The sequence below is a fragment of the Neovison vison genome, chromosome 4 (assembly GCF_020171115.1).
Source record: "Neovison vison isolate M4711 chromosome 4, ASM_NN_V1, whole genome shotgun sequence".
NCBI classification, from domain to species: Eukaryota; Metazoa; Chordata; class Mammalia; order Carnivora; family Mustelidae; genus Neogale; species Neogale vison.
Genome location: NC_058094.1, coordinates 195,784,473 through 195,812,160, shown reverse-complemented (window position 1 = coordinate 195,812,160; position 27,688 = coordinate 195,784,473). Strand labels below are relative to the sequence as shown.

General features: G+C 36.1%; 1 long non-coding RNA gene across 2 annotated transcripts; it reads right to left on the bottom strand.

Moving 5' to 3' along the window:
* Positions 1 to 364: 364 nt before the first annotated feature.
* LOC122904098 lies at positions 365 to 27,157 on the bottom strand. 2 transcript variants are annotated; one of them, XR_006384151.1, is made up of 3 exons: positions 26,951 to 27,157; positions 2,782 to 2,941; positions 365 to 392 (listed from the first exon to the last, which is right to left on the bottom strand). It is a non-coding gene; the product is annotated as an uncharacterized LOC122904098 (long non-coding RNA). The 2 variants fall into 2 exon arrangements; XR_006384152.1 differs by lacking the exon at positions 26,951 to 27,157 and adding an exon at positions 21,425 to 21,630.
* Positions 27,158 to 27,688: the final 531 nt, after the last annotated feature.

Here is a 27,688-nt window from a genome sequence, read left to right as displayed (position 1 = left end):
AATGTAGTTTTAGTTTGAATCTCCCTGATGGCTAGTGATGATGAACGTTTTTTCATGTGTCTGATAGCCATTTGTTTGTCTTCATTGGAGAAGTGTCTGTTCATATCTTCTGCCCATTTTTTTATGATTGTCTGTTTTGTGTGTGTTGAGTTTGAGGAGTTCTTTATAGATCCTGGATATCAGCCTTTTGTCTGTACTGTCATTTGCAAATATCTTCTCCCATTCCGTGGGTTGCCTCTTTGTTTTGTTGACTGTTTCCTTTGCTGTGCAGAAGCTTTTGATCTTGATTGCACTACTGGGTATTTATCCCAAAGATACAGGATACAGATGTAGTGAAAAGAAGGGTCATCTGTACCCCAATGTTTATAGCAGCAACGGCCACAGTCGCCAAACTGTGGAAAGAACCAAGATGCCCTTCAACGATGAATGGATAAGGAAGATGTGGTCCATATACACTATGGAGTATTATGCCTCCATCAGAAAGGGTGAATACCCAACTTTTGTAACAACATGAACGGAACTGGAAGAGATTATGCTGAGTGAAATCAGTCAAGCAGAGAAAGTCAATTATCATATGGTTTCACTTCTTTGTGGAGCATAACAAATAGCATGGAGGACATGGGGTGTTAGAGAGGAGAAGGGAGTTGGGGGAAATTGGAAAGGTAGGTGAACCATGAGAGACTATGGACTCTGAAAAACAATCTGAGGGTTTTGAAGGGGTGGAGGGTAGGAGGTTGGGGGAACCAAGTGGTGGGTATTAGAGAGGGCACGGATTGCATGGAGGACTGGGTGTGGTGCAAAAACAATGAATACTGTTACGCTGAAAAGAAATAAAAAAATTAAAAAAAAAAAAAAAGAAGAATTTGCCTGTTATGCAAACCTGAAAAAATAAACCTTGTCTTTGTCTTCAGACTTTCAGAGTTTGGTAGAGACATTGTCATTTTTTATCACAATTAAAAAATTTTGTTATATACTATAGTATTTATTTTTAACATGTATTGCTTTGACACTCTGAGAAAGTTTTTATTGTGGAAAATTTCAGTAACATAAAGAGGTAGAGATCAATATAATTAAGTTATCACTGAACTTACGTAACAATCAACTCACAGTTGATTTTGGTTTTAAAACTTCATCCTCCACTGCCTACCTGCCCTGGTCTATTTTGAAGCCAATGCCAAACATTGTATCATTTTATTCATAAATATTTTAGTGTATTTCTTTAAAAAAAAGAACTTCATAAAAAACTCTCATGATACCATAATCATACATATATTTTACCAATAATTTAATAATCATCTAGCCAGTGTTCAAATTTTCCTAATTGCCTCATAAATGTTTTTAACTGTCTTTCACGTTCAGATCCAAATAAGGTCTAAATTTTCAGTTGACTGATGAATGCCTTAAATTTCTTTTACTCCAAAGTTTTCCTTTCCATCTCTTTCCTTTTTTCTGTAAATTTACATGTTTATAAAAATGAACTATATGTCCATTAGAATCTAGATTATCATTAGTAAATAATCACAAAATTTTGAATTTTATAAATTAGATGAGAAACTGTATCTCATTGGATTTTAACTTACCTTATTATGTGTGATATTGAGCATCTTTTCACATATTTGAGAGCCACATGTCTTGTGATCTTTTTTATGATCTTATTATGCATATTTCTTGTCCATTATTCCAGTGTATTATTGATTATTTTCTTATTTTAGAAGCCCTTTATATATTAAGGATATTAATTCTTTGTGACATAAATTAAAAATAATTTTTGTCCCAGTTTGTCACTTGTTTTTTTTTATTTTGCTGTCATGGCTATGTGTGTGTGTCTGTTTATGTGTGTCTTCATATAGCAAATAAAATTTTATTTTTATGTAGTCCACTATGTTGGAGCCTATATAGTATAAAGAGTCTGGCTCAAATCTCTCTTTTCTTAGAGCCAAGCTTTTATTATCTCTGAGTTTTTCTTCCTTTCTTTTTTTAATCTCAGTTTCATTGAAGTATAATTAACAAATAAAATTGTCAGATATTTAAGGTGTACATCATGGTGATCTGATGTATGTATACACTGCGAAAGAATTCCCCCCCATCTAGTTAGTTAATACATCATCTCACACATTTCTCTCTTTCTGTGTGTGTATGAGAACAGTTATGTTCTATTCTCATACAATAGAGTTTTATCAGCTATATGTATTTATTTGTGGAATAAACTGATACATTGACTTTACCTACCTTGTAGAATTTTTCTGAGTATGAAATAAGCTTACCTGGGTAGAACGTCATCACTTCCTGGATATTATAGCTACTGAACAGCAAAAATAGCTGTTCAATAAATACTAGTTCTCTCTTTCCAACACCTTTTTCTCTACTCTATGTACACAGCCTAATGATATAGAATGAATCATGTATTTGTCTTAAGATTCTAGGGAAGAATAGCTTTTCCTCGGGTAAGGTCAGTGTATGTCAAATACTGTCCCAGGAACCTGAGCTGCATCTCTTAACCTTTTCCAGATTATAAAAAAATCTCGTTAGATTGCCAAAATGAACTGGGATATTTACTGGCTCTTATGAAGCATGACTTACCAGGTTAATTTAAGAGCTCAAGTGTTTCAGAGGACATTTGTCAGTTGGATTAGAAACATCTCTACTAACCAGCAGACCTTATCATAGCATTACCTGGCTCTATAATTAGAGATTACTGGGAGTAATGGAGGGAAATTAATAAGGTAATGATAAAAATATTGATGAAGATTGCTCTTTTGATGGATGTAAAAACTGATTTACCTTTCAAGGCTGCAAGAAGCTCTTGCTGATTCTGTATGACGTTGCCTGCTTGTAAGAAGGAGACATAGTATAAATGTCCACCATCCACTGTGTGCTCAAAAACCATTCATGAGTTAAGAAAACTGGATCCAGTTTAATCTGGAGATTTCTTGGAAAGTATCTGTAAAGAAAAAACAAACTTTTTGATAAATCAAATTAAGAAGGGAGACATATGTTTAACTTCAGAAAATATTTATTTAGATACAGTTTTTAACACATATATAAGAATGATGGAGTTAATTACATATGAATACATTCTCATTAAAGTAGGTTTTGAAAGACTTTTACTTGAAATCCTCTTGTTAACAGTTAGACATGTTAGCCATTTTAGCCATTTCATTGATCATCGTGGAATTAACCCCTCAAATTAGTCTGGATCAGTGTGGATTTACATTAAAAACTACAAAAGTTGGTCTATAGACATGACAGACATGGCAAAAGAAATTAACACTTCAAAACACTACCAATTTAGTGACCTACTTTTAAGGAAGATTAACCTTTAGTGAGGATGTGAAACTAAATTAAATTCCAGTTAAATACAAATATTTTTCTTCACATACTGAGTCACCTGATTCAGACCCTGCAGGGTGCAGTGTTACCTTGCTTGGTGAACTGCATAATTATTTATAGAATTTCTCAGTATTAAGCTTACCCCTTATCTAACTTTACACAGGCAGTCTAGTTAGTGACTCTCATAGAGGTATCCTGCTGTATTATATGGTCCCACCTGGAAGGTCAGGGCCCAGATGCCCCTTTTTCCATTCTTTGTTGATGGTTTGAAAATATCAGGACAATGACTGCATGCCACATTGATTTTAGAATTCCTAATCTAATGTCTCTACAGGGGGCTCTAATTCCATATAATGTGTATAAAACACAGAGATAAATGTTACTTATTATTGAGAGTGGAGGTTCAAGGACCTATTGTGAAGCTTTGTACTTATTGATAGAATTCTAAAACTAGGTTATAAAAAAAGTCATTTCTTGATGAAGCATTAATGATAAATAACAAGCCTTTAGAAGGCTAAAATACTTAACACTCAAAGACATTTCCATTTGAAGCATTTTAAGAATATGAACTAATGGAATGCAAATTGTATTTCTCATAGGGTACAGTTATTAGTTCCACGATGAAACTGATTTAGTGTTAATTGAGTGAAATCTTTTAAGTTCTTAAAAGTAACAATTTGTGTGTGTTTTAAAGAGAATGATTTTTTGACTTAGATAATGTATATGGTTGACATTAGGCCAATTAAACATGTTTCTCTTGCTTAAGAATAGAGGAAGAGAAAAACTTCATGGAAACACAATGGTGAGAACATTTTCTTACTGATCAAAGTAGAAATGAATAGGAAAAGAGAACAAAGTGATAATGGTGTCATCTAAGGGAAAGCCTGCTGGAGCCAGACAGATCCAGATTAAAGTCCAGATTAAGTTGTCCATTTTCTCTGAAGGTCAAACATTATCCTAAAGATAGCCTTAAGAAAATTCTTTGGGATAACTAGGATGCAGAAAAGTTTGAGGGACTGATGCCAGGCTGGCAATGTATTAATTTGCAATTAGAATTGGGACTCTCATATGGTACTAGAATACTGTATTGTGTTCTAGTATTGTATTCTCTCACGATAGTCAAGCTCTCTAGGCAAAACTAAATCATAATCAGGTAGATGATATTTCAGAATAGAATCTGAACAAAAGGAGTTAAATGAATTAAATATGGAGTTGCCTCATTGTAATGTGGTTTAACACACCTCTCTCAAAACACAAGGGGCTTGTCAATGGCACCACAAATCAGTAAAGCCTATCAGCTATCATCACCTCCATCCACCTCTACTGGAGGAACAGACTTGCTGTTTGGATTGGAAATACCTGATAGTTGAGAGCTGAGTCTTTCTCTACCATACAGAGTGTTTGAATGGGCAGTGTTAACAGCAGCCTAACTGACTTTTATTTTTATTTCTATACTGATCAGTTGCCTTTCTGATGGACACAGTTCTTTTGAATCTGTGTGTGTGTGCAATGTATGTGTGTGTATAACTGGACTAGAGTTAAGCCTGATCTTATGGCCTATTAGTCATCCTGTTTCTTTCCATGACTGCTTATCTCCTTACTAATTCATTACTTGTTGATTTTATAATTTACTTCTCCATGGACAAGTTTACTTAACTTATTTCCAAGATCTTTGAGGAACATCTCTGTGTAGTCTTATGCTTATTAATTGTTGTTACACACTTTCTTTTACAAAAAAAAAGTATAAATGGGGTACATAATAAAATTCTGACAATTGATCAAACTGTTCTACCTCTTTAACAAATGAAGTCTTTTTAGTAGTGTTAAACAAATTTCTGTTTGATGGTGCAATGATTTAGTATAGTGAATAATTTGAATTATCTGTGGTTATAACTATCTGTTGAGTGATTTATGGCATCTGAGCACCAACCACATAAATCCTATATAATCATCATATGGACTGATATCTGGGAAAGAATTTGAGATTTGTTCCCAAGCTTAGGCTCCATATTATTATTTCCACTTAGTCCTTTGTCCTGTTTTTTTTTGGAATACTATGCTGTAAGCTTTATAACATTATTATGAAAACAAAAAAATTACTATCTTCTTATTTCATATAAAAGAAAAGTAGAGTTTTACCAGTAAAAACAAGCCGTCCCATCTAATTTTTTTCACAAACTGTGCTCCTGGGATTTGTTTGAAATTTGTTTGGATGATGCTGAATAATATTGCATGAGTGAGGGCTTGGGTGTAGTACTTTGAATAACCTCATGATGTTTGTTTTAAGAAGAGTAACTGCTTTCCGAATTCTATTTAAAAAATCGATTTCGTTGCTAAAATCAGGACTGTAATTTAAAATTTTTCAAGACATTAGTCAATCCCTTTGTGAATAACGGATTCTTTATGGGCAATATCAGCACTTTAGAAGTTACCTTATTGAAACCACAATGATGGCTGGCTGCAGAGTGCTTTCTTGCATCACCTCTAGTGTAGCAGACAGAATCCTGGACTAGGAGTTAACATCTAGATTTTAATCTTGACTAACCCTATGATTTTAAACAAATTATTTAAGCCTTATCTTTTGGTCCCTGTCATGGCTTGAATTGTTTCCCTTCAAAATTCGTATGTTGAAGTCCTAAGCCTTAGTTCTACAGAATATGACCTTATTGGAGATAGAGTCTTTACAGAGGTAATCAAGTTAAAAAGGAGTTCATTAGGGTGGACCCTAATCCCATATGAAGGGAAAATTTGAATACAGACTTACAGAGATTAAGTTCACATACCGTTTTATGTGACCATAAAAACAGGACAGAATCCTGGATCAGATCTTTCCCTCATTGCCCTCAAAAGGAATTGGTGACAACTTGATTTCAGACTTCTAGTCTTCAGGACTTTAAGACATTCTAAGTTTCTACTGTTTAAGCCACTCCGATTACAGTATTCTGTTGCAGCAGCTCTAGTAAACTAATATAGTTTTTTTAATGCTAAAAGGTGATAATGAAATCATTCTGTAACAGCCCTCCAGAACTTTATCTCTCTTTGCATTAATGAAATTATTCTCCTATCTCTGTGCTGATACAATCATGTTTCTGAAATGCAGATCTGGTCTTGTCACTGTCTTCTTGCTTAAAGCCCTGCACCGAAACACCTACAGAGTTAAGTAAGATTCATACCGCCACATAGAGCAGACAGGGCCTTTCATGGTCTGAACCCAAGCCAACTTTTTATAGCTTCTTGAACCCTAAATGCCATTGTCATCCATTTTTTTCCCTGGAGATTCCTGCCCTTTCCTTTAACTGGGGAGATGGTCACCAAGTACAAAGGAATTGTGGGAACAGGAACCTGGACAACGTTGGAGAAGATTAAAAGGGAGAGAAGATAGAAAATGAAAGGAAGAAAGGAATAATAGTAAAGTCACATTGTCTCTGTGTAAAACTTTGTTGATTAAACAAAATGAATTTGAAGGTATATATATTCAGATTTTTTCTGTTGTCTGGTGTTGCCAAAAATTCTTCAAACTACTAGTGGCATGAATGGCTGCTTTGTAAAACATCTTTAAAGTTAAAATCGAAGGATTTCATATATGAAAGCAGCTACCTTAATAAAGCCTTTCTATATGCCCAGTCAAGACTAGTGAACTTTGCTTAGCGTTGACACAGTACACTGTCTAAACCTCTTCTCCGTCATGCATTACAGGAGGCAAATATAGTCCTCTACCTCATAGGACTGTCAGCTATTTGAAGTCAAGGACCACATTTTAATTATTTCTTTCACTCTACTATAGATAGCAAAATAAAAAAAAAATTTAATGCAGTTTTTAAGAAATTAAAGTATAAATAACTTTTTGAGAAATTCAAGTTATAATATAGTATTGTCATATACCAGCAGTTCATATAATGCTCTAAAATTGCCTGAAGGATCAAAAACCATCTTTAAATATTAAAGTTCCTGCTACTGATCACCTATGGGGATGTCCGCAAGAGAAGCAACCCAATTGCAAATCAACCCCCACCTCTTGGGGTTCACTTTGAAACCACTGCATAGCAGCCCTAAGGGTCCTGCTTTCAGCTGCCACCTGTGGATGACTGCCTTCTCTTTGAGATGTCTTTTATCACCACCATTGGCCGTAATATTCCATAATGAAATCTGTTTGTACCATCCTAAATACACCTTCCAAATCCATCCAAATCCATTCTCCTATGATCCAATAACCAATACAGACAGAAACTCGATTTTAGAAATAAAGATGATAACTGGAGTGTACTTAGTGAGAGAAATAGCTTTGTTCACAGCCTCTCAAGTACTTTATATTTGGCATTATGTAGCAAAGCCTTTGGAATTTTAGGAGATCCAGTTAGTATGTAATTATATCAGAATGGAAGATTATCAGCAGCGAACAGGAATGTAGGGAATAGGCCAAGGATAGGGTTGGGAAGATGAAAAGTATGGAGACTGTAAATGGAAAAAAAAAAAAAGGCAAGGCTCATAATTCACCCAGCTCCTGTGTATATATTTCTTGACTGCTCAAATGAAAATTAAATTATGGGGCGGTTATATTGAAGTAAAAACCCTCTGAATTTTAGCAGCTTAATTCGTAGCTTTTTAAGAACTGTGAAAGGTTTTAAAATTACAATTTCAAATTCTACGAAATAGAGCCATTTTAGTGCTTCTAGATCCTATTATTTTAAGTTTTAACTTTTTTTTCCCCCCCTGAACTAAGTGTGGAAGATTAAGGTAACATAATTTGACTCCTGGGTCAGTCTTGGCATTCTTCACCTTGCCCAGATGTATATGATTACATTTTCTATTATGTGAACCATGGGGACATATGGTATTTTCATCAGGAAGCGATGAAAGAAAACATCTTTAGGAAAGTTGAAAATATTGCCCAACTTAGGAAACAAGTTTCTGAGACTGGGGATTTTTTTCTGCTTGGCTACCTGGCAGTCTAAGTGTAGCATGTGTGTGTGGAGTGTTGAGGGATACAGTATGGTTGGAGAACAAGCATACAAACAATCAACCAAAAATATGTAATTCACAAGACTTGGTTAAATTCAGGATTGTTTATGATTTATACAAAAAGAATATAGAAAGAAAGAAATGAGATAAACCAACAAGTTTTATTTCTGAAAAACTCTGGCAAATGGTAAAGATACTTGTTAAAAAGTAAGACTACTCAAGTCATTTTCCAGTGTTTCTAGACTTAACTCTTGATTAACTAGAAGTAGGCTGAAGACTGCAGCTCTTCTTCCAGCTGCACTTTGGGCAAAAATTAGCCTTAAATTCTCCCCTTTACTTAATGAGTCAGGAACCTAAATTAATAGAGACTAGCAGTAGCTTCCCACAGTGAAGTTTGAGTTCAGCCTTGATCATCCTATAGTTGTTCTAAGCTGAGCACCCATTGTGTGACTTTTGGTTGGATGAAGAATCACATGTTCTAATAAAATGTTTGCTTTCTTTTTGGTGATCTTAGTGTATGCTGGATTCAATATCTATACCCATATTCTTAGAAAAACAAAGCATAGAATTTCAAAACTCAAAACATCTAAGTAATTAAATGAGTGGGAGGACAGTATTAAGAATATTTTAACCATGTGGTTTTTTTTGGTCCCTCTACAGCCAGGATTAAATTTTAAATTTAATTTTAAATTTTAAATTTAAATTTTAAATTTTCCCCTGAAAGTAAACTAAAATTTTTATCAATATTGTGTCCATTTAACAACATAGTCTAAAACTAAGGAGATGATGGTCTCATTATCTATGAAGTAGTTTTCTTTGATAATACATTTTAAAGGTTTGATAGGATTGAAAGAATTAAAGCTGGTCTAAGGAAAAGTTAATGTCAAGACATTAAATAGGAAATTTATTGTGATATGACAGAATTTTTCTAAAATATAGAATTTTTGCATTGAAATCAAGGATTTTCCAATGAAGGAGATAGTCACTAAGTACAACAAGAATATGGCTGAAGAAGTGTCTATCTTGGCAATTATAATTATGCTCTTATGTTAGTTACAAAAACCAAGCACATTATCATTTGCATTTATTTATTTAAATAATCTAATCAAAAATCTATTTCTAGTACTTTAATATGCAGGAGCCATCTCTAAATAGAGCATTGGGTCTTCCAAATGGAAATACCTTTTCATGTACAAACCACTCTGTTTCATTGCTTCTGAAATGATAGAGTAATTAGAAATCCAGCCAAATATAAATATTAGAATGTGCATCAAAAGTACTACTTTAGATGGACGTGTTCTCTGGAATATTATCTCTTTTTCCTTCAAATATATTCTTCTTTCCTAAGAAGCAAAATGCTAGAAGATAAATATTATTGGGTAGAAAAATATATAAATAATGTGCCAAGAAATATAGAAAGGATTGAAAATCTTTTGGAAAAAAGGCACATTTAAAGATAATAACCAAATGATAAAAAATAATAATACAGAAAAAAATTTTAAGAATCCATATAAGAGGCATAGGAAATTTAGTAGTAATAAAATTATAATAAAAAACTAATCTTTCTCTATGTTCATGTACTTGCCTTTACTGTATTCAATTGTAGTGACAGTTCTTTCTTTAGTACTTTTTTTTTTTAAAGATCTTATTTATTCGTTTGACAGACAGAGATCACAAGCAGGCAGAGAGGCAGGCAGAGAGATGGGGGGGAAGCAGGCTCCCCACTGAGCAGAGAGCCCAGTGCGGGGCTCGATCCCAGGACCCTGGGATCATGACCTGAGCTGAAGGCAGAGGCTTTAACCCACTGAGCCACCCAGGCGCTCCTTTCTTTAGTACTTTTGTAAAATACTCATGCTTTTGTGCTCTGAATCTATGTTTGAGTTAATTTCTTATTGATAGCAAGTGAGGCTTATAAGCAAGCATAGATAGGTCCTCTGTACTGGTCTCATTAATTACTACATACAAAGGGTGTATCTGTTTTGATCTAATCATAATTTTGAAACAACTAGCTCATGAATATGGTTCAGTTGCCTGTTCAAATGCCCCTTCTTAGTGATAAACTTCTCAGTGACATTCTTTTTGCATAAATTCATTCAAGGCACAGAATATGGAATAGTACAAAATATGGAAGTTTATAATAAGATCCATTCTTTATATGAGAGTGGTTTAAGAAGGACTAGTTAAGGATTTGATAGTAATATTAAGGAATACATTACAAACTACAATGATTTTATCAAAATAAAGTGAAATAGAAGTCTGGTATTTTTCTGGTAAATATGACAAGGCAGAAGTCTTGCTCTTTAAAATGTGTACCCAATACAATTTTAGAATATATTTAAAATTCTTCTTTTTATCTTACTCTACTCCTGATTAAAATATTATTCTAGAGATAACTTCACAAGAAGTGTTTTCAAAACTAAATATAGACACTTGATTATTTTCTTGAGGAAAACTGATCAAAAGAGCTGTGTAATAACATATATTTTCATATGCATACATATGTGATGCTAACATATCTGTGTGTGTCTTTATGTGTGTAAATTTATGCACACAAAATCTCTACTTCTGGCTTAGCCAGCAGTGTTATAACAGGTGTGGCAATTCTTTGAGCTGAGCGGAAGGACAAATGGACTCCAAAGAGTGTGGGTCCAGAACTCTATCAGTTCAGGATGCATCCAAGAGCATCAGGGAAAGAATCACTGTCCATTCTGCTTACTCCTTGCTCTATAGCTTTGTTTAGGCCATCTCCAAAAACCAGGCAGGCATGCTTTTCTGATTCCAATTACTTAATCCCTACATGTCTTCCAAGGCTCGTCAAAGCTGTATTCCTTCAGGTATCCAAAAGCTGTTTGCCCCTATTCCAGGATTTATTAACTATTCCCTTCTTTACTGTAACATTTAATATCCCTCTATTTAGCACTAACTTTTAAAATTTCCTTCTGATTCTGAGGACCATCTTCCTTTTCCTTGTTAAATCCTCTGCTAATGATCATCTCAGCACCTAGTTCAGTCCTAAGCACCGTGTAGGCAACTGAAGGACCAAGGTCAGGAAGAGTCCTTTGTTTGGATCTCTCTTATAGCTGTGAGAGTCTACTCTGTACTGCACACATGAATTTTAATATTTTGGGGGGGGTCATTAACTTTCAGAGCATCTTGAAGACAGTACCTCTCTTCTTAGAAAAAGTGTGCACAGACACATACACATATGCCACTGACACACACAATTTTGCATGTAATTTTAAGGATTCATCAACCCCAATTTACCAGACTGTTATTTCTTTGCCTACAGAAAATGTGTTGTGTTTTTCAATACTTAACATAGTTCCTAGGTGCTCAATAAATCTTGTTTGAGATAAATAGAACTGCACTCAAGCCTTTGTTAGCCTTCACATTTCCTATATTTGTATTCCATGCAGTATTTAGCACAGTGTCTTGGCCATAATAGTAATTTAATAAATATTTGTTGAATCAAATTGAGTTGTGCTATCTTTGTATCACAGAGAAACACCAATTACAGTGATATAGGTAGATGGGGCTAAATAAATATTTAGAATGTCTCTTTCAACACTTAATCTTATTGTTTTAACATTCTACAGACTTGAATCCACTAAATTAAGTATATTAGTGTTAATAGATACACTTTTAATCTTTTTTCATGAAGTGTTTAAATTTTGAAGTATTTAGGTGTAAAGAAACAAAGTAGAATTCATTCCTCCTTTTATAAATGTCACTACATTCTATTTTGAGAATAATGTGAATAAGGACCAGGTCTCAGAATTCTAAAAAGAAGCATTTCTACCAGTGAAGGGAGAGTATGAGGCACCTTTTTCTTCCACAATCAACCCAAATGTCTCACCACTTAAAACAGATTCTCTTCTGCTTGGGTAGCAATCCTGTTCTTAGCAGTTTTTGGAATAATGAACAACCCTCTTCATAATGACAGAAGTTTGAGCCTTAAAAATAAAATAAATAATTAAAAAGGAGAAGGGAGAGCTGACTGATTGGAACGACACCAAATTTTTATTTTCAATGGCATTTGTAGCTGCTAGAAGCGACACAATTTGTGTCAGTCTAGGAACTCGAGGTAACCAAACATAGATTGTAATTGACCAAATTAAAGTCAGAAGAATTGTAATTAGTTCATTAAATAAATGATGTGGAGAATTTCCCAACTTAGCGGTGAGATACAAAACAATAGACCATCTATTCAATAGAAAATAAGATGAAAAGGGATAGAACAAGAATAAAAACCTAACTTGCTCTTCAAAGGAAGCAAGGAAAAGACAATGGAAAGAAACATTAAAAAAGGGAGATTCAATTAGCAAAGAAGGAGAACAGGAGAGAAATCCAAGTGGGATTCTCCGGGCGGGAAAAAAACGTGACGAGAGTTTAGATCATAATCTATAAATAGCCTTTTATTTTATAAATCCTTCATGTGATGCATAGATTATACAGTGAGCCTCCTTTGTCCTTAATATGTACAGTCTCCCGGCACATACCTTTTAAGGCAATCTGCAAAAGTAAGCACAAAGAACTAGCTCTGGAAAATGACTTGGGCTTCTCTCTTTCAAAAACCAAGAAGAAAATTGATGAGGAGAGAATCTGGGAACATGCACAAATTGTCAGGAGGGCACAGGAGGGATCAGTCTTAGTAGACTATGAAATAATTCAGAGAAATAGTATGCCCTGCTTCTTCTAACTTACCGGTTTGAGAGATAATTTTAATTACCATCCTATAATGAACCTTCTTCCAAATAACACAGGCAACCCCTTTACCTGTCATTCTTCACAAACGTGTCAAGTCCTATGTTCTGTTGGTCTCTTCAAACCCCTTTGTTCTGATTTTCAATTCTATAAAATGCTCTTGGTCGGGGCAGGGGGCAGAGGATGGAAAAGCAGAGAGTATGAGAGAGTAGATATTTTGTAATTAATTCTTTGATGTTTTGTTGTATTTTCAAGGACTCATTTCCATAGTGTTTCCAAACACTTGAATTGAAGAAGCTGTCTTTGTAATCTTACATGAAATTGAATACTCTCTTCCAGTTTTTTAGCAGGGCAAGGAAGGGGCTAAGGTAACCTGCATGATAGTTACCACTTTGGAATGTTCTTTATTGCTGGCCATTATTATTTTTAAAGGAAAAAATAAAAACCTTATTTTTGAAGAGGAAATAAAATAGATCTTGAGACCCCACTCCCATCCCCAGATATAGGGATGGGTTATATACATGGGTGTTCCTAGCCATCTCTTTCACCTGCCTGGGAGAACCAGAGTGGCTGAGGAGAAAGCACTCATCTGTGGTGTGATGGGCACAGTCAGTGGATTCAGTTTCAAGATTTTACAGAGTGATGCCATGTTTTTTAGGAAAATAAACATATCACATCTTCCTTCAGTCACTTAACTTGAATATCACTCTCTCCTACACATTTCTTCTAGCCAAAAAAATTACATAGAGTTTTGTTTTGGTATTTTTATTACAAAAGAAATGTGTTGTATTTTGAGAATTAAAAATATATATAATTTACACTTCCCATTGACAAATTTTCACCATAAATCTCTTTGTACTCTCACTGAGTTTTTCAAAATGTCCATGTACACAATGATTTAATATTACAAAGTAATGAGTGCCAATAAGAGAGGCTGCATTTCTCTAGGAAATATCCTTCCTGTTCTTCAGAGTAAAATACATTCATTCTGTGAGTCATATTCTAGATTTAGTACCCCTGCCTATATTGTCTAAATTTCTCTCATTGGCCACAAAAACATATTGTTTTGTACCTTTCCATCTTTGGCATTTTGGTCATATTTCATATGCTCTTACCACTTGTGGTATCACTTAACTATTTGGGGCATAGTTCCATATCGAATAAAATACCTATATATTTTAATGGCCACCAAATTTGCATTGTATATATGAACCACGATATATTTTAGTTGTCCTCTACTGATAAAATTTATAATCTTTACTATTATAAGCAATGGTGCAAAGACCATCCTTATGCATACAGCTCTTCATATTTCTACACTACGTGATTATCTCATAAGATAAATTCTGAGCCCCAAGTCCACTGGGTAATGGAGGAGCATATGACACCTGAACATGCAGATTGTAGCATGGGAGGAAAAAAACCCTGAGATTCTTGCATCTGGATCTTTTAAAATGGATGTCTGCTTTTTGCCTTGGAGACATTACGGGGAGCAAGAATTCTTATCCTTTGTTCTGGAGAAAGACACTATCTTCCAATACTAAGCAAACCCACTCTTTGCTCCAGATAGAGACATTATCTCTATCTTTCAAAGTTGTTCACTAGACAAACATTCTTGAAATGATAGTTTGGATAAAAAGACAGTCAATGACTCACTTTTTAAGAAAAACAGAAATGTGAGAGACCCATGGATAACCATCTCCCTACAATTCATTCCTTCTAAACCATCTTGGCTTCTGACAAATGTTCCCATGAGTACATAACTGCATCAGCCACTATGATCTGACCAACAAAGGCTGGGGCCAAATTCTTTCACTTTGTCTCATACAGAATTTATTTAAGATTAATATCGGTAAGACTTCAAGCAGCAGGATGAGGCTAACTTGCAGGATTGACATCAGTCATGGCCACATCCCATGCCCAATAAGTCCCATAAAAATATCTGGCCTACCATGAGCTGATTAAGTACCATAAAAATATCATGGCCTACCCTCAGAAAACCAGGTTGCTTTCTCCTTAAGTCTCTATTTTGAACTTCCCACAAATTGGAGGCATTAATCCAGGTATCTGGCTGCACAGAAAATATCTAGATCATCTGGAAAATCTGTCATTTATAACAACACTGACCAGTGGTTCAGTTTCATTTCAGCTCAATGGCAGGGATAAATTTCATGCCACTTTTTCTAATTAGATTATGTCTATTATAGAGGTCTCCAGGATATATATATATATAATAATGAAGCAGGAATCCCTCCAGAAGCTTCCTCTAGTATTCAACTATGGCTCCTTTTGGAGAGGTCTTCACAGTCATCTAAGGGCAAAATGATCTATTGGTGGTGTTTCTTTAAACCCTGGAAGGTCATCTTATGACCACCCCTCACGCACAAGTCACCATATTTTGGGAAGGGAGGGAAGGTAATATCTGGCTTCAACACAGAGTATAGTCCCAGAGATGTGTGTGGTGCTTCGAGAAAGAACATGCTATCTCTAGTTGTCCATCTCTGTCAGCAGGACCTACACCAATTAGGAGTGTAATCTGACAGTTATCAAATATGGCCTCCCACTGGCTGGTAATGTTTATGATTCCTGGATTTGTTTGAATCCTTGAATCTAGTTCTCAGGCAGGTCTTCCAACCCATCCTATTGGTCCACAGCCACAGCCAGGTGCCACTTACCTGTCCTATGAAATGACTTACAGCTACAGCAATGGAGAAAGACAAGGACTCCAAAAGGGCTGACAGATGTTTTGTGGTTGGTAGATAAGGTGGGACCATAATCTGATCTTTCCCATAGATTTTTCAGCTAGGTTCCCAGAAAGAGTAATCAAATCATCGTCAGGCCCATGTGACAGGACAGGAACAGATCTAGTAGTCAGCTCTATTCAAGGTGTTTGCAACAGCTTAGGAGCGCCATGAAAGGACATTTTCTTTCATGAATAAAGTGGCAGGGGTGATTATGAAAGACAGAATTCATTAATGCTCACTCTCACTCATACCTTTTGGGGTCTGAAGTGTTCTTTCTCCAGAGAACAGAGATGTTGCTCTCCCTTAAATACCACAAAATCTGTGTATAGCTATAGCCTCATCTTTCGTTTAATCATCTCCTACTTGTACCCAGGCTTTTCATACAGAAGGATCAGGTGAAAAGAGGACATGGACATTTTTATAAAACTTACCAAAACCCTATGTCCCCCACTCAGATGTGTGTTGGCCATTGCAGGAGGACACACATCAAGTAGTGTACTCAACCAACTAGTTATTATCTTTATGTTCTAAGACCATGTCAATTTAATAAGATAAGCCAAGTAGCTGACCAAAATTAAGTTAGAATTCATTAGGTCCCCTTTTAGCTGGGCTGCCACCAAAAGGGTTACCAACCACGCCATCCTGAGGTGGCCATTAGGGACAAGAAAATTTCGTTATGCCTAGACATAGCTCAGAAATCTGAATTTTCAAAATAGGTTTATATAAACCCCCCATTTTGTCCTGATCATTATGACAATTATCCAGGAAGTGGCCAAGGGAAGATGATCCGTTTATGTAGAAAGACACATTCAGTGACCAAAGTGTCTTTTTAAACTGTGTGGAGCAGGATGAGGTGAGGGAGTGAAAGTCAGAGAGAAGATTTGAATTCAATTATTTTATGAGGCCATTTTAAAAATCAACAATATCAGATGATTGAGAATGGTCAAGTACATGGAAGATCATCAAAACCTTGCTATCAACTCTAGTTCACTGGCTTCTGTGGTAAGAGTTACATGATTGTCAATCTGCAAATAAACTGGAAAGTTGAAAATCTGACACCTATTAGTAGCCAAAGTTGGCTGATTGGACTGGAAATGCAATAGCATAATCTGTAAAGTGTCAACAATGGTAAGGTACCACTGATAACCCTGAGAGGGGGGTCAAGGGCCAGTTTTAGTCAATCTGCCATAAAGATTCCTACAATCTGCCAGACTATAGTTTTCCAAGTAGCAGAGCAAACATTTAGGCAACAGTTCAAGAATCATTCAATCTATAACTAGGTTCATCAAGGGTAGTAATGCCTAGAGCTATGAGAACTGTCTTATGCTCCGCCCAAAGAAAGAAATAACCACAGTCATTTTTTGGTGCTATATAGCTGGCACTGAAGCTGAGGAGCCAGAGTTGCTTACTAGACACTGCCAGGTTTCTGCTCATCTGAATCATCAATGAACTAGGCCCAGATATTTTAGGAAAAGCTCTGTGAATTTAGGGCACCACTCAGGGCACATAGCCAGTAGCTTTCTTTTAGTCTGCAGAGATGATAGAGAGAGGATAGGAAGTATTTTATGTGTCCCACTAGCACTTTTCCAGATGTGGCTCTTACTGATCAGAAAAATCCCCCAGGACTTTATGAACATTCATAGTACAAGCATGTGAAACATTAATATCAATTATACATCCAACAAGGGAAGCCACAACAATGGTACATTGAATTAACCCAAAGAGTCCCATCTACAAGTTCAGTTTAACTTCCTTTCCCCATTGCAAATCTTGTCCAAACCCCATTAGTTGAATTTGGGCATCCATTTCCCCACCATGGGACTGTATAGGACAATACAATCCTACCTGTACTAAACAGAGCTGTAAAAAATTGAGTGCTTATCCTCTCCAAAGTTTTTCAGGTTACTAGGATGAATAAATATGGAGTTCAGTCCCAGCTGGGGACAAGGAAACTTAAATTCCCCCCCCCCAATTATCTTTCTTTGCAAAGCAGCTGAGTTCAAGCTAGAGAGGAAAGGAGGAAAAGGAAATGTGGAAGATGAGAGTACTGTTGTTCTATTAAGTAAGGCACATTTACTTTAGGTTTCCAGTGACATGGTGGCTGTTCATGGTTCAACCAAACAAAACTCCAATGTTAGCGGTATACCACAGGGCTTTATCAACCAACTTCATTATCAGTTACATGAATATATTAGCTTTAGGGACCCTCTGATTTAGTAGCCAGTGACACACTGCTTTGAGATCATTGCTGTCACGTTTGTACATTTTGATTCCCTTGGGATTGACTTGCACCAGTAGAGAACTATGAATCCATCTTAATCTATGTCATTTTAAAATAAAATCCATCTTAATCTATATAATTTTCTATCCTACTGACAAAATAGTATAGTTTAGGTACATACCTAGTTTCAACATAAAGGCTAGGGGAGATCCCCATGGTGTCAGAGCTGACTGTGATAATTTACTTAAAATTCCTTGTGTCAGTTTTTATTCTCCAGTGAGTGAATTCCATTGGTATCATTAGCCCAATCAAGGCAGTAAGAGTCCAAAGTCTAGTCAATGTCTCATCTATGGTTTCTCAAGGGAATTTATCTGTCTAGGAAATCTCCCTGAGGGGTCCTAATTTCCCTTATGGCAGCCATGACCCACAAAAAGAAACAAAACAAAACAACAAACAAAAAAACCTTGAGACCTTTTATGATCATCTCCAAGTGGATCTAAGTTAGTCATGTTAGACTATGGAGAAACTGAGTCACAAAACTGTTAGTTGTTACCATTTTCTTCTTAACAAGCAGTAAATGGCAGCCTTCTCACCCCTTTACCTCTCTAGTAAGCCAGATAATGTTTTAAAATTTCCCTAGGCCCTACCCATACTATTCATGGATTTTCCTTCTTTCAGCCCAGTGTAGTGTATATTCTTTAGTTATTATCTGAAATGGGTTGGAAAACTCTATTTATTCAGGATGATTCCTAGTACTAGTTGCTAGCTGTTATAGTGGGGCAGACTTAAGACTGACTGCTGTATTGTCAAGGAATCCTTCCCCTTCACCATAGAGGAAGAGTTAGCAACAATCAGGCCACCATTCATACATCTGTCTATGAGTGTACTTCTTGGTACCTGGCCTACAAACAACTCCCTAACATTTCCTTATTAATAGATAATTTTAAAAAGGATCATTTACTGCCAGACTGGCCATACAGTTTGGCTGCTCTGTTTACTATTGATTCCTATGGGTTTCCCTCAAATACCATTAATTGCCCCATAAGGCCCTAACTTTTCCTCCTCCAGAAAGTGTGTCTTTGTCAGTATCCCACCACCAAACTGTATAAAACTGTGAAGGGTCTGAGATTTTACTCTATTTGGGAGCTAACAAGTTAGCCTGCCACAGTTTTATAAGTCCCCATCATAGATGTCAGAAATCTTTTTCCAAGTCAAAGACCTTAATTACTCATAGCACAGAAACCAGCATGAAAATCAACATAGATTGTACTGAGGCACTGAGACCAAGTTCTCACAGAGCAAACCAAGGAGGGCTAGAAGATAACTGCACATGCAATGGGTTGTGCTCCAGGAGATGAACTCTGAAGTTGGGAACCCAAATCTTTTATAATGGATAGTAAGCATGCCTGACTATGCCCTGGAAGGAGACATTATCTTCATTATACCAGACAGCAACCACAGCTGCCTCTTCTGGAGGGAAATACCATTTCTATCTTCCAAGTCTGTTTCCATACAAATATCCTTAAAAATTTCATCTAAAACAAAGGCTTTTCTCCCAAGACACAGAGAAACATGAAAGACCCCTGGGTATTTTCTCTCATCTCCTCTCTACACATTCCACCAGAGCTCAGGAACCAGGCACCTAATTCCAAGACTCAGAATGCTGAGATCTATCTCATCTCACCACAGTTAATAGATCTTCTAGATCATAAACATTTCCAAGAATTCCTGTTCTATTAGGACATATACCAGCTTAAAAATCAAGGCATTCAAAGCAAAGTATTTTATACTTTGTACATTCATGTACAAAGAATTCACGTACAACATGTACAACATGAATTCTTATTCATGTACAAAGAATTCATATACAACATGTACATTCATGTACAGCATAAATTCTTATTCACTTTTCCAGTTTTCTTACTTCTTTTCACTCCTCCTCTTACCCTTTCCATGGAAAATGTTTCTTACTTGATAGATTATATTCCTAAAATTAAATACTGTTTTAATAAATAAAATAGATTCTATTTTATTAAATGTTTTACTTAGTATATTTATAACATGAAATAAGTCAAGCAGAGAGAGTCAATTATCATATGATTTCACTTATTTCTGGAGCATAACAAATAGCATGGAGGACATGGGGAGTTAGAGAGGAGAAGGAAGTTGGGGGAAATTGGAAGGGGAGTTGAATCATGAGAGACTATGGACTCTGAAAAACAATCTGAGGGGTTTGAAGTGGCGGGGGGTGGGAGGTTGGGGTACCAGGTGGTGGGTATTATAGAGGGCACGGATTGCATGGAGCACTGGGTGTGGTGAAAAAATAAAGAATACTGTTATGCTGAAAATAAATTAATTAATTAAAAAAAAACACGACTAGCAAAAAAAACAAACAAACCAAAGAAACAGCAAAAAAAACCAAACTCCTTTATTCCAGACAGCAATATGAAAACCTAGAAAAATATAGGCTGTACTCAAATTAAGTAAAGATGGAGACAATATTGTTAAGGTTATGAGAAAGGATGATTTACAATGTGCATAGGACTTAGAATTGTGATTTCCCCTCAAAAATGAGAATTGCATTATAGGATGAAGTTGAGGAGTGAGCAGTCTGCCTCCTATTTCATTTAGTTGATTAAGTTTTAGAGAGGAGATAAGATTTCAATTCAGTAACTCTAAGATACGTTGTTTCAGCCCCTTACCTTAATAGCTTTAGTCAGGTTCTATGTAAGGTGCTTATAGAAAAAGATGATGGAAAACCAGAGTTTTGGTATAAGATCAGAGCAAATGTTAGGATATTTATAGCAGAATGCACTAATGGTTCAAATTAATTCATTCTAACAGGATGCACTTAGGCTATGTCTAGCTCAGCCACAGGAAAACATTCAAAGTCTAGAGATACATATATCCAGCAAAGCATGATCACAAAAAACTATTCTTTAGAAAATAAACTGAGGGGAAGTTTCCCCTCATCATCCTAAAGTATATTGTACTCCTTTTCTAAAAGCATACTGTATTGTAATTTAGAGAATTAAAAAAAAAAAAAATCCTAACTAGTTAATGTCAACCACTTGTCTTTTGTCAAACTACCCATGAATAGGATTCCCATTTACAGAATAACAAGGCTCTAGAATAATCCTTTTGCAGGTTTTTTTTTATAATGCAGTATTAACATTTCTGAGATGCATATATGACTTTAGGAATGCTTCCTATTTCTTTAACAATGAGACATCTCAGCATTTACTGACAGTGAGGTGGAAAGAATTACATTTTACACCATAAAAGTTGCTTTCTTTTCTAGAATGCAAGTGATATGAAAGGTGAGGTGTCTGACATGTCCTTTAAAGATACAAGGACAGAAAATCATGCCATTTCCCTCTAATTTTAATTGTTCTAGTCAGCAACAATTTTCCAGCACCCTGACAAGGAAGGGAAAAAATGGTAAATTAAGTTCTTATGTACAAACCTGTTCAAGGACCAGAATTCTCCTGCCTTCATATAGAAACCCCTGGATCATCACAGGGTTTACTTGAGTTCCAGGGAGAAAACTATTCAAACTTATGCCTGGATTGCACAGGTGATCCCATCTGTCAGTCTTTCGAGAGCCTTTCTGCTCTCTCTGTCCTTAATTGTTCTTTATTTTCTCTATTGGCAAGAGAGCAGTAGTCAAGGCAAGCTGGGAACCAGAGTGTTATCAACTTGTTTGTGATGCTTTATTACCTGGCTTTCTGCTAAGCTCCAATAACAAGGAAAGGTGGTATTGGCCTGTTAATAATTAATAGCACCCAGTGCAAATGAAGTACTTCTGTCATAGGGCTTCATCAGTAAGGTCACAGTACAATAGGGGTTGCAGGTTCTGTAAGCATGAGTGGTATTTGCATATGTCAGAACAGACCATGCATGCTAACAGTACAAACACTTCACATCTGCTTCTGTTTACTCCCATGCTAACACCCCAAAGTACAGGAGTCCTGTGTTAATTGCTCAGTTACATACAGACTGTTGATGTGTTCTCCACAGAGCTTTTCATAAGTGCACTGTTGCAAATAAACTGCTAATGACTTTGCTTATTCAGCCAACCTTTTAAGGAAATATACAACATACCCGCAGATTAATGATTCCTCTATTTAGCAATGTGTCTTGTGACTAGGTTTGCATAGAGGCAGTATCAATTAAGTAGCAATTATCTGCAAAGTGGAAAAAAAAGAGGGAAGATATAAATAAGTAATGAGTGTGATGCTAAAATCTCTGAGAACAAATAGAATTGAACTCTGAGGCAAGGGCACCGACTAGTGAACATTTTTCCCCATCTTTTCTCATACCTAAACCCCATAGAGTCCTCAGGAGAACCAAAATGAGAATAGATACTTAAGTTCTTAAGTAATTTTTCATATTTGATTTTCAAGATGACCACTAATTTGAAACAGCCAAGAAACAAAATAGGACTGAACATAAACATCATTAACAAGATAGTTTATTAAAAAAGAAAAGAAAAGAAAAGAAAAAATTGCCTCTATAAATGTTTAGTTTATGAAAGGACCTGACTAAAACATACAGGATTTTCTATGTGTCTTATCAACAGAAGTCAGCACAGAGTCCGAATTTATCTCTCTAATCTTGTCAATGAATGGTAGTACCTCAAAAGACTTAATTTGGAAAATTCTGCATTATCTGGCTCTAAAGAAAAAGACCAAACTGTGTTCTGAGGCTATGCGTAATACCTAGATTGTTGGGGTTAGTAACAAACTTTATAAAATCTACTTTTATTTACTAATCTTGGTTTGTAACAACCAAATGGTTCTTTCAGCTCAGGCGCATCTCAGGAGATAGGGAGGCAGAGACCACAGTGTCCATGCAGGGAAAAGGATGGGGCCATTTGGCTTATGGTCCTTATTAACAAAAATGGGGGTCTTTTCCCCCCCAACAACAATGGACTGGGCAGAATGAATTAAAGCAGAAAGCCAAATGTTTTAAGATTTCTCCAGATGATCTAGAGCCCAACAGTTCCTTTGATACCTTTTTTCCCCTCAAGGCTGACTAGGATAGGTAAAAAAAAAAAAAAAAATAACAAAATAACAACAACAACAACAAAAAGGAAAAGAAAAAAGAAATAGCCTATAGCAATCATATTTTCTAAATCCTAAATGAAGACCAGTGGTTTGACAAATATATATGGAGAAAGACAATTAGAAATGTGAATGGAATTGGCTAGAAAATGGTTAGATTCCGTGATAAAAATACCCAGTAAAACAGAAGTTTACGGAACAACGAAGTATATTTTGCTGCAACATTCCATTCCTAAGTAAAGCTCCCAGCTGCTGGGCTGCTCTGCTCCATCTGGTAAGTCAGGAATTGTGGAGGCCACTGAATATACCACCCAGATTTTCTTAAAGAAAACTGTGAGACTAGCTGTTGTACCTTCAGATCTGCCCAGACATTCATGTTGTGGCCACCCTAGTGCGCAGGCTACTCCCAGTCAATGAATAAGTGTGACAGGGGCTGGAGAACCAGGACATTTTTGTCCAGCACAAGACTCCTCTAATGAGAAATTTTGTTCAAGGACTCCATATTCTCTTGACCGAGACTTCTCAGAGATGCTCTGCAGTCTGGAGCACACCCCACTTCATTCTCCTTCCTTCCTGCTCTCCATCCAGAGTATCAGCACTACACTATCTATCTATTTATCTATCTATCTATCTATCTATCTATCTATCTATTTATTTATACTATTTAGCCCAAAGGCTCTCCCACATCTCCTTCGCCCTCTCCCCTTTACATTTCACAAATGTTCCCTTTAATATTTGCTCTAAGTTCAGGCTCATATAGGTGCACTATTTTCTTTCTTTTTTTTTTAATTTATTTTTTATTTATTTTCAGCATAACAGTACTCATTATTTTTGCACCACACCCAGTGCTCCATGCAATCTGTGCCCTCTATAATACCCACCACCTGGTACCCCGACCTCCCACCCCCCGCCCCTTCAAAACCCTCAGATTGTTTAGTAATTGAGAAGTTTTTGAACAACTGGAGGTACCTATTCCCTTATCTGAAACTCTTTGGGCCAAATGTGTTTCTGAATTCAGAATATAGTGCATCCTGCAGCTGCTGGGTGATTTAGTCAGTTAAGTGTCCAACTCTTGATTTCAGTTCAGGTCTTGATCTCACCAGGGTCACTGAGATTTAGCGTGGAGGCTGCTTAAGATTCGTTTTCCCTCTGTGCCTCCCCAGCTCCTCTGCTCACAGGCACACGTGTTCTCTCTCTCTCTCTTTTTGAGAGAGAGAGAAAGAGAGAGAAAGAACATGGTGCATCTACTTTATATTATATACTGAACCCCATTTGGGATACTCCACAGTAACTATGCAGCAAAACCCAAACATGCATACAAAGTAGGAAAAATAGAGGCTATGTGATTGTACATAAATATAGGTCAGTTTTTGCCAAAAATACATCTAGATCATGCCGGGAATTATTTCTAAATATATTACAAAACAAATAAACAAAAAAAAGTGAAGGTGTTTGGTTTTCAGAACTTTATGGATGCGAGAATTGTGAACTATTTATCGTTTTTGCTATTACTAATTTCATTTACTATCAGATTCATAATTTCTCCGTCTTTATATTATTCATCTACTAGATCCTAATCCAATTGTTCATAAGCTTCAATGTCAATAAGGATCTCCTACAGGTAGTTTCAAGTCTCAAATTTTTATTCAATAGGTCTAGTGTAAGGCCTAGAAAACTGTATTTTAACAAGCTGGTCAGCCCCATCCTCACCTATGACCCTGATACAGAAAATCTGGAGATTCAAACTTCAAAAATACTGTTCTAGACTGTGAGTTCACTTCTCACTCTGGTAAACTATTAATAGCACCAGTTCCAGGTTTAATCTCATGGGTTTTTGAGGCCCATTGTTTTTTAAACATAGAACCAGCTAACTAGCTTATTCTCTTATTCTCCCTCTTCGACTGCAGCTCGAGTTTTGCAGGTAGGTCATACAGCCATTCACTTCCTAGTGTGGAAGTGAATAGCTCTTCAGGGATATTTACCTTGGAATGACATGAGTCAGCTTTTTTTTTTTTTTTTTACTGAAATAGAGCTGAATAGTTTCTACTTATCTTTGAGTATCTGTCTCACCAGAGTATCAGCTTTGAGCTTATAGAATTATGCAGGGATGTACCTGTTCCCATGGTAGCTGGAGTTCTAAGGATGGAAAACTATACATAAGTATAATGGGTAAATGAATCCACAATAGGAACACAATTGGCATAGCAGGACGACTGGCATACAATGTATTTGTAAGTGCACTCTCAACTCAGGACTACTTTTAGCTTGGTTCTCTTGCAGGACCAGTTTTCTTTTGAACTAGTAAAACAGTTGTATTTCTAAAGGTTCCTTTCCCTTTCCAAAGATATTCTTGTTTCTATTTTAAGTTGAGTGCTTCCAGAAACTGGAGACTAATCAGAGACTGTAATGGGATATGTTAAGAAGACAGGTTAAGGAAAAAAAACAATGTCTGTAAAAGGGTCTAGGTATTTGTTTGGGTAATATGTTCACTGCCAACAAATATTTGTTCACCTCTGATTTGGAATTTAAATTCCTCTGCTGGGGTGCCTGGGTGGCTCAGTGGATTAAGCCTCTACCTTCTACTCAGGTCATGATCTCAGGGTCCTGGGATCAAGCCCTGCATCAGGCTCTCTGCTCAGGGGGAGCCTGCTAACCCCTGCCTCTCTGCCTACTTATAATCTCTCTCTCTCTGTCAAATAAATAAATAAAATCTTAAAAAAAAAGTCCTCTGCTAAAAGCAGCTTGAATGGTCATTAATATTAATATTAATAAGGGGAAACATAAGAAAACATCCAAGTCCAAAAGCATCCTTTTAAATTACATGAATACCATTATTTCTACAGGTTTCATGATTATCAAACTGGGGAATATGACATTTTGCTAGACTTTAACTGGAATTAGAGGTTAAATGAGGTATATATCCCGGGAATCAATTTTAAGAAAATGTTAGAAGAAGCTAGTAATTTTTATGCTAAAATAAGCAGACACATTATGGTATAGAAGACGAAGTTTGTGTGCTTGAATTAGTAAAGCACACCCTTATTAAGAAATACCATAAACGAAAATGCCTTTTTAGACTAAGACCTCGTAACCTACAGAGGTCTGTCTTCTTTCTCAGTGATTCAGGGTAAGCTGGTGGGAAAGTTTAGAAAACAGTACAGTTGATTGTGACATGTGTGGTTAGGTATTTCCTGTAAAGCATGTAAACGTGCGTACTTTATTATTCTAGTGACTGCTCCTGCATTCTCCATCTCAGCTTGCAATATATGGAGTTGAAAGCTGTATGAAAATCATGTTTTAGTTGTGCTCCAAGGATATGCAACAGGATGTTAAAATTGAACTATTTCTGACTCTGTTTTGGCTAAAGCCCCAAGACAATATTTGCCAACTATTCCACATTCTAAAGTTAGACCACCTATGTAGGACTTGCAAAGAAATACAGGAAATAGAGAAGGAACCCACAAGGCCCTTTCCCCCTTCAGGTAACAACCTATATAGCAGAGGCTGAGGAGAAGCTCTAACTTAGATGAAGTTTGACCATACACGGACTAGACATTTTAACTGCTGAAATGAGACTTTCCTTTGTGACGAGAGGTGATCAGAGGACTTTTTATTACCTAAGAGTGACCAAAAAGTCACAGGATTTCCTCTCTATTTCATCTGAGTAGCAGAGCAAATAACCCTACAGAGTGGGTCTGAATGGGCAGTGGAAGGAAAACAAAGTTTTTTTCTTTTTGACTATATGCCTGTGCCTGGGACATGAATCAGGAAGAAAGAAGCAGTATAAGAAAACATTTAAATTTTCTATTGATTCTTTTCTTTGTGTTTGTTGGCTTTAAGGGGTTATAATGCTTGCTTTTATGAACCTTAATCTTTTACCAAAATAGGACTTTTCCTTTCCACTGTACAACACATTCTCTGCTTACCTCTGTTACATGTCCTGAACTCATTTGCCATTCAATGCTGTTCTTGGTGTTCATTTTATCCATATTTCACTTGCTTTAAAATACTGGAATGATATTGTGTATCATCTTCTCTGGGTTCCATCCATATTTTCCCACTTGATGATGCTGGGATAACTTTCAGATTTCATGGGAAGTGTCTTCCAATTTCCAGAAATACCTTAAGCAGAAAACAGCACAGAAAATTACACTGTAAAGAACAGACAAATAAATAAATACTGCTTAGAACTTCACCCCAAAAAGTGTTTATCACTGGGTCTACAAATTCCTGACCTGCTTACCAGTTTACCTAAGCAGGAGAAATAGACTGGAATCCAGGATATATAAATCAATCCAGTCCTCTTATTATGAGAATGCTACCTTCCAGATCATAGGACAATTTTCCAAAGTGAGTAAAGAAAATTCATTTTACCATGACGGAAATATTTTTTTCTAAGACTTCTAAGAAGTCTTAATCATATGAGAATTATCTTATTCTCTAAAACCCAGACACAGATTCACACTGAGATACTTGCTGAAAGTTAAATTTCAAATATTGAAAGATGTTAAAAAAAAATGGATCTTGAGAACATGCTAATGATAGATATTTATTGAGCACCTATTAAGTGTTAGGCACTGCACTGGATTCTGGCCACATGCTGATAATGAATGGATGATTCCTGATCTCTAGATGCTCAAAGGGTAGAAAAGAAAATATACATA